Raw genomic sequence first — 7835 nt, 5'->3', positions numbered from 1 at the left:
TGTCTCCTCCCTCCCGGGGGCTCCGCTCGCCTCCTCCTCCCGAAACATCTGCCGGGCGAAAATCCACCCTGGAGGGCAGATCTCTCTGGCTTTAAGCCCTGCGAACTCATTAAAAAGATATTAGCGACGGGGGCAGGTCCCGCGCAGGTATCGATCGACCGGAATGAGCCCGAGGAAAAAAGGCGAAGAATGTGGCCGCGCCCGGAACCCCCACCCGGGTCCCCAGCCCCCTGCGCCCCAACCCTGCGGCGGGCGTGGGGCCCCCGCGCCCCCCTGCGTCGTCCGCGCGTCCCTCCTCATTTGGTGGCTTCTCTATAGCCCCTCCCGCGACTCGGTCCTTGCTTGCGCGGGTTTCCGTCTGCTCTCTGCGCTCCGGGTGCGCTCGCTGCCGTCGCGCTGTCCCTACCTCTTGTCCCCCGCCCCCCATCCTACCCCGTCTCCACCTCTCCTCCCTTCCTCCGCAATGTCCTCTTTCGCCTGCGCTCTGAGACCCTCTCCCGCTTTCTCACACACTCTCAGCTTCCTCCTCCCACGTCTCTCCCTCGACGAGTCTCAGTCTTTCTCTTCTCCATTCCCGCGGTGGCCCGGGAAATTCTCTCCTTGCTTGGGGCCCATGTGTCCGGTCCCACCCATCCCGGGTTCCCGTAGGACGGTGCTGGGCTCCAGGGCGCCCCCTGCGGCGCGGACAAAGGCGCGACCCGCTGCCCATGTGGTGTGGGACCTCGGGCGGCTGGACCAACTTCAATAGACGTGACTTGGGACCAGCCCAGCCTGCTGCCGGGCTGCCCGGCAGAGTAGCGGACGTGAAGCGGTGAATAGGGACAGCGGTCTCCCCTCCCCCGCAGCCTCACGCCTACCCTATCTAATTAGCCTCGGAGGCCTATGGCGAGACAAAGGCGCGCCCCGGGGCTCCCACGTCGAGCCTGACGAACTCTGAGCTGGCGCCCGAGCCCGCAGGTGACTGGCACGCGAGTCTCCCTGGGCGTCCAGGGCGGGTGGCTTTTCCCCTGTGCCTCTCAAAACAACGCCCCTCGCCACCATCGCCCATGCCCCATCCCCCAGGCCAGCGGATGCCAGCGCTACGACCCTGGCCCGACCAAGGCAAGAGGCGCTGGGTCAAGCTTGGACGTCAGGAGAGGCGAGAGGCAGAGGGGGCGGAGGAGGAGAGAGACTTGTGTAAAGAGAGGCCAGTGTGAAAAGATCAGATACAGTCAAAACATGAGAAGTGGAGACAGAAAGATGGATGAAGGCAGCTGAGGCGGGGGATTGCAGAAGAGCCCCGACATCTGGGAGACTGAGGAGGTAGAGAGGGAGGAGTGAGGGCATCAGACACACAGGCCTCCCCAACATCTCCCCAGCTCTCAGGGCTCTGTCTGCGCAGCTGCCTGCTGCTCCTGTGAGTCTCAGGGTGGCCAGAAGGAGCCATCTCCCACCATCATATCCCTTCCTCCACCAGAGCCCCTTCCCACCCCACCAGCCACCTTGCTTTCCTCAGCCACCTCCTGGGCCCTCAAGGCTTCCTGCCTCCTGGTCCTCATGCCAGTCCTCCTCCTGCCTGGAGCTTCCTCTCTGACGTTGTCTGGGAGCAGAGGAGTCTAGAGCTGTCAGGGTGCACTTACTGCATCTGGACCTTCTCTTACCTCACCTGGAATCCTGGAGGCTTCTGGTCATTCCTTTCTTCTATAAATACTTACTGAGGACCTAATGTGTGCCACATCCTGTACAGGACCCTGGGGCACCATGGTGACCAGGGCAGACCCAGTCCTTGGTCTGTCTACCCAGCTTCTGCCAGGGTGCGCCCTGGTGGGCCAGAGGTGGTGGTAACTTGTTTTACACCACCTGACCCTTGGTCTCCTGGGCAACTATGAGGGCCTGGACATAATGGATGCTCTGCCAGTGACAGACAGCTCTCTGGAGGACTCCTGTCCCTGTGTCTTCCTCTTTATCTGCAGAGTGGGAATAAGGACCTGCCCTGCAGTGAAGCTTGCTATGAGCTGAGCTGCGCAGAGGACACTGAGGTGACATTGAGGCTGCTATTGCTATTATTTTCCCTGTTCTGTGACCACTTGGCCCATGTGTATGGATCATCTGGGCCCATAAGAAAATGCCAAGAGCCCCAGAGATCTGCAGATGTGTATTGGAAACAAGGTACCCATTCTCCTCTCTGAGCTTTAGTCTCTTTATCTGCAAAATGGGGTTAGCAATAGAACCTCCACTGGGAGGGCTGTTGTGAGGGACCGAGGTCACAGCATGGAAAGCTCATAGGACTGTCATCCCAGGCTGAGGCAGGAAGACAGCAGATTTGAAGCCAGCTTGCACAACTTAGGGAGAACTTGTCTCAAAATAAAAAGGGCTAGGGTGCAGCTGTGGTAGAGCACCCTGGGCCCAATCCCCAGTACAAAAAAGTGAAGGAAAAGGGGAAACCAAAACCAAACCAAAACCAGCACCAACAACACATGCAGTTTCGGGAACTAGGAAGGTACAATGGTATACACCAAATATTGCTGGGGTCCCTCCTCAAGGCTGAGAGCGCCTCTAGGCCTAGGGGCTTGTCCTGGTCCCCAGTGGTCCCCAGGGCCAGTACCAGGGGTACACATTGGTGAGTGCATGATGCGGGGGGTCCATGGACCCCGGGTGGCAGGAGCAGGTTCCAGGACAGTGAGGCCTCCAGTCTTGCTGGCCTGTTCTGGCAGGCATGTGAGGTCTCTGACCCAGGGAGGAGAGTCCACAGTCTTGGAAAATGCAGGCCAGGGCAGCCCAGATCCTCAGAGCCCTGGTCACAGCCAGGGTAAGGGGGGAGATCTGAGGCCCTGGCAAAAACGCCCCAGGGGATAGGTGCAGGAGCCAGAGCGAGAGGAGCCCACTGCAGTGTCCTCCCAAGGACCTTGGCTTCTCCCCCTCTACAACCAGGGCCTCAGACTTTCCCAAACCTCTACCTCATGCCTCACCCCCACCTACAACATGGAACCTCTCCCCAGAGCACCGTTACCATCCTTACCACCCCAGTGCTAGGACTGGCCCAAGCATGGAGGGTCTCGGGTTCTGCTCTCTGAGACCTCTGTTTCCGTCCTGTGTTAAGCACTGGGTGATGCACATGCTCAAGAGGCTGCAGACAGCTCCAAGCAACTCTGAGGTAGATTCCACGGTCACCGGTTTAAAGAGGAGGAAACAGGTTCAGCCAGGGTAATGAATGTCCTCGAAGCCTGTGCCCTCCTCGGGCCTCACCAGCTCTCTACGGCCCAGAGAACAAAACTCCTCAGGTGGCCTCTTCACATCACAGTGCCCCACGCGAGTCCCGTGCTCTCAACTATTGATGTGTCAAGGGCTGGGGTGTGGCTCCATGGTAGAGCACTTGCCTAGAGTGTGCAAGGCCCTGGGTTCCATCTCCAGCATCTCAAAAAGAAAAGAATAAGAAAGGGTGCAATCCCGTCTGGATGAAGACTTGTATTTACTAACTGGTTGCAAGGCTGGCTTGAACCAAGAGCTTTGTGCACACACTCTGCCACCTGAGATTTTAAATTGTAGAATGAATTTTCTGCCTTTACTCCCTCCCAACTCTCCCCTCCTCTCTGTCTGGATCCATACCCTGACCATCAGGATGACAAACTTCTGTAAAGACCAGTTAAATTACTTGCAGTTGCAATGAAAGGGATATTTACTGTTCCAAATATCCAGCAAATTACAGTTGTATTTATTTCAGAAACTTCTGAGTACTCTAGAATCTCTGTCTTGTCCATCCATCCTTCCTTCCTCCCTCCCTCCCTCCCTCCCTCCCTCCCTTCCTTCCTTCCTTCCTTCCTTCTTTCTCTCACTGCTCTACCACTGAGCTATACATACCCAGCTCTTTTCTCATTTTTTTTTGTTTTGAGACAGGGTCTCATTAAGACCCTGCTGGGGCTGGCCTTGAACTTGGATCCTCCAGACCTGACCCCTGAGGAGCTGGGATTACAGTGTGCCACCATGCCCAGCTCATTTTTAAATCTTTGTCATGGATATAGTCATGCATACCCAGTGTCATGTCGGACTGGATCTGGCATTTGGGGCCCCAGGCCAGGGCAAGGCATTAGTTTAGCCCCAGCAGCTTCCAGTTCCTGGAGATGCTCGGGAAAGGTGACCCAGTTCAGCCAGCACCTACTGGGGACTTGCACTGTGCTGGTCCTCTTGCATGACAAGAGGCCAAAGAACACTGAATGGTTAGGTGTGTGACATGTTGACGTTGCCAAAGCAAGTGGACACATGTCACATCCAGGCCATGAGGAGGAATGCTCGCCTGGGGCCTAGAATCCTCCGTGGATTCTAAGTTTCGAGAAGAGTCTTTCATCTTTGAACCAAATGTCCTCTGGTGTTCCTCAACGCTCTCCAGGGGTACCTAGAGCCACCTGCCCACTGTGTTCAGCTGTGTCCCACCACAGAGGCCCTTTCACGTCCCGGCAGGCCAGGGGAGGAAGAGGGTGCCAAGCCTGTTGAACAGCAAAGTGCTTCCTGCAGGAACCACGTCAGGACAGCGTTGGCATTGGGTTCTAGCTCTGACATGGAAGGGACAGAGGTCATCACTCAAGTCCTTGCCAAAGAGAAAAAAAGCAGACTTTTCTTGAGCCCATCAGAGAAACAAGATTGCAGGAAACCAGGGCCTGGAAGGCAGGCAGGAGATCCTAGAGAGTCCAGACCAGAGCTGGGGTTGTCAGAGCCGCAGGCTGTGGGACGCCTCAAAGGCACGTCTTTCAACCACTTCCAGAGGCTGAGTGTGGACTGGTATCTGAGTAACAAAGTCCTGGGCCTCCAGAAGAGGCTCCACTTCCACCCCTTTCCCTGCGGGAGCCCCACCAGGTCCTCTCAGAGAAAGGCCCGCAGGCTCTGCAGGGTCACGGGAGGGAAGAACCTCACCGCACACCAGAGGAGACCAGGGAAGGGCCCTGCCCCTGCAGGGATGCTGGGAAGGTCACGGTCCAGGCCCTGGCCCAGGAAAAGACTGACACTCCCCACCTCTACACACCATCCGGCTGCAGTGTCGTCCCAGAATGGGGGACAGCCAGAAGAGCTCCAAATGGGCTCTCTGAGGAGGAGGATGTGGGCATGTCATGAGGCAGTGAAACCAAGGACAGGAGAGAACTGGAAGCCTCTGGCACCCAGAGCCACAGCAAACAGGAAACGCGGCCGCTCCCAGGGCTGTGAGGTCCCACTGTGCCACTTGACCTTGTCCCCATCACCTGACACCACAGGTCTCAGGTCTAGTTTTTAGCCAAAAACTGCAAGGGATGCCAAAAGGCAAGAAAAACAACCTGGAGAGACAACCCATGATGGGAAGCAGAAGACATGACAGGCTGGAGTTATCCGCGGTATTTCAATAATGAAATAATGATGGGGAACTGGAAATAATGATGGTGGCTACACTAAGGGCTGGGATAGGAAGAGCAAGCGCAGGCAGGAGCAGACAGGCCACGTGAGCAGGGACGTGGGCACTCTCAGAGGGAATCAAAGCAAACGCTGGACATCAGAAACATCGGATCAGAGGCGAAGGATTCTGGGCGGCCCATCAGGAGACAGGACCTTGTGGAGGGAAGAATCAGTGGCTTGAAGGTAGTCCAGGAGAAACTTCCTGAATGGAAAGGAAAAGAGAAAATGAATGAAAGAAACAGAGCAGGACATTCAAAAACGATAGGATGCCTTCAGAGGGGGTAGCACGTGCAGAGCTGGGATATCAGAAGGAGATGGAGCCCAGGTGAAGATGTTGAGAACTTTCAGAAACTAATGGCAGACAGCAAAGCCCAGATCCAGGGAGCTGAGGGAACACCACACAGAGCAATTGCAAAAACAGGAAAATGAAAGCAAGGAAACACCTACCACACACACACACACACACACACACACACTCACCCAGTGCAACACCTTCTAATGGCCCCAAACCAAAAAAAGATTCAAGAGGCGTTTAGATAGCAGTAGATATTTAAGTTCGCACTTAGAGCTATCACTGGCTGTAGTCCACCACCATTGGAGACAATGAAGTTGTTTTGTTGGTGATTTAAAACAAAGGGGTTTTGGATGACCTCGTCCCATGAGCCTTGTTATCCAAGTGATTCCTGAGAGGGTTGCCCAGTTGCCAACAGCAGGTTTTGAACTGTTCAACTTGTCGTCTTGGGTACTCTTCTTTTTGGTACTGGTGGCTGAACCTAGGGGTGTGTTCCTACTGAATTGCATTTCTACCTCTTCTTATTTTATTTTTCTGGTACTGGGGATTGAACCCAGGGTGCTTTACCACTGAGCCACATCCCCATCCCTTTTTATGTTTGATCTTGAGACAGGGCCTCACTAAGTTACTGGGACTGGCCTGGAACTTGTGATCCTCCTGCCTCAGCTTCCCGAGTTCTTGGGATTTCAAGGATGCGCCACTGCACCTGGTTTGGATACTCTTTAATAAAAGGGATTCTAAAGATTCAACTGTCTAGGAAGAACCTTTTGTATCTAAGTTGAATTTCTAACTAACCACTGCTAGATGTACACAGGGCCCCTCTCCCCACCCAGCTCTGTGGTGGGGAGAGCCCCGTCTGTGCCCCAGAGCTGAGCACGGAGCCTGGAAGACAACCGGTACTCCAGTGTCGGGGTTTGAGCTGCAGGGCCCACAGCTGCCGCAGTCTGGCTTGCCTGAGAAATTTCTAGGGATAGGCAGCTTGAAACAAAAACAAAATAAATCAAAACAAGAACGCACTGTTTTTTTTTGAAATGGTCACCCATTCTTTTGCTCTTCCTCAGGGACGAGCAATTTCACTTACCTCCAAGCTTCAGAAGTTCCCCATACGGGCCACCAAATGCCGCAGTCTGGCTGGGCACAAAATCACGAGCCACCACACAGCTTGTAGATTCAAACAGCAATTCTTTATTCCCGAACTCACACCGGCACTCTACAATCACGTTCTGGGGAAATCCACATTCTCTGCCCAAATCCACCACCACTGGGCTTCTGTCTCCCCAAAAATACTGTCTGAATCCCATGAGAACTCAAGGGGAACTCAGGCAGCAGGATACGCCCTATTCCCAGCAGGAATAACCTTAAACCTGGAACCACCCTAAACCCGGATAGCCCTAAACCCGATCCGCCCTGGTCCTTGAGCAAGGTCACGTACATGCAATGTCACTGCAAAATGTCCTATTTCCACGAGTCCTTCCACTAAGCAACATGGGGTACGCTGGCAAGGAAATTGTCATACCTACTTGGCTAATGGCTCCCAGCACACAGCCATGGTAGGTGCTCTACTTGCTGGAGGCTTGCCTGGCGTCTAACTGAGCATGGAACTCGGTCATTGACTTCTTTTTGGTGCAATTTTGCCAGGGCAGATGTCCATGGGCCTGAATTTAAAGACTGGTAGAGTGTCTGGACATTTCCTATAGGTAATGCCCTGCAAGGGTCCAGTTAGCTCACAGCCCAGGCTGATTGGGTCAAAGTATGTATAAGCAACATCACAGACCAGTGATTCTCATGAACATACATGCAGCAACTCTAAACAAAAAAATAATAACAAATCAAGCCATGTATATAAAGAAAAAGGGATAGGTAATATATCATGACCACCATGAGGTTATTCTAGGAATGCAAGGCTGGCTTGACACTTGAAAACCAATTAATGTAATTTACTATATTAAAGCAAAAAAGGAGATGTATCACATGATGTTCTCTAGTTTTGTTTATTTTCAGTGCTGAGGTTGGAACCCAGGTCTCATGCATGCCAGGCAAGGGCTCTAGAACAGGGACACACTGCCAGTTGGTGTTCTCCACAGATGTAGAAAAGGCATTTGAGGGGCTGGGGTTGTGGCTCAGTGGTAGAGAGCTTGCCTAGCTTGTG

This window comes from Marmota monax, unplaced genomic scaffold (genome assembly GCF_021218885.2).
Source record: "Marmota monax isolate L192 unplaced genomic scaffold, Marmota_monax_Labrador192_F-V1.1 WCK01_AAM20220418_F8-fsc00020, whole genome shotgun sequence".
NCBI lineage: Eukaryota > Metazoa > Chordata > Mammalia > Rodentia > Sciuridae > Marmota > Marmota monax.
Note: the sequence above shows the minus strand (reverse complement) of the source record.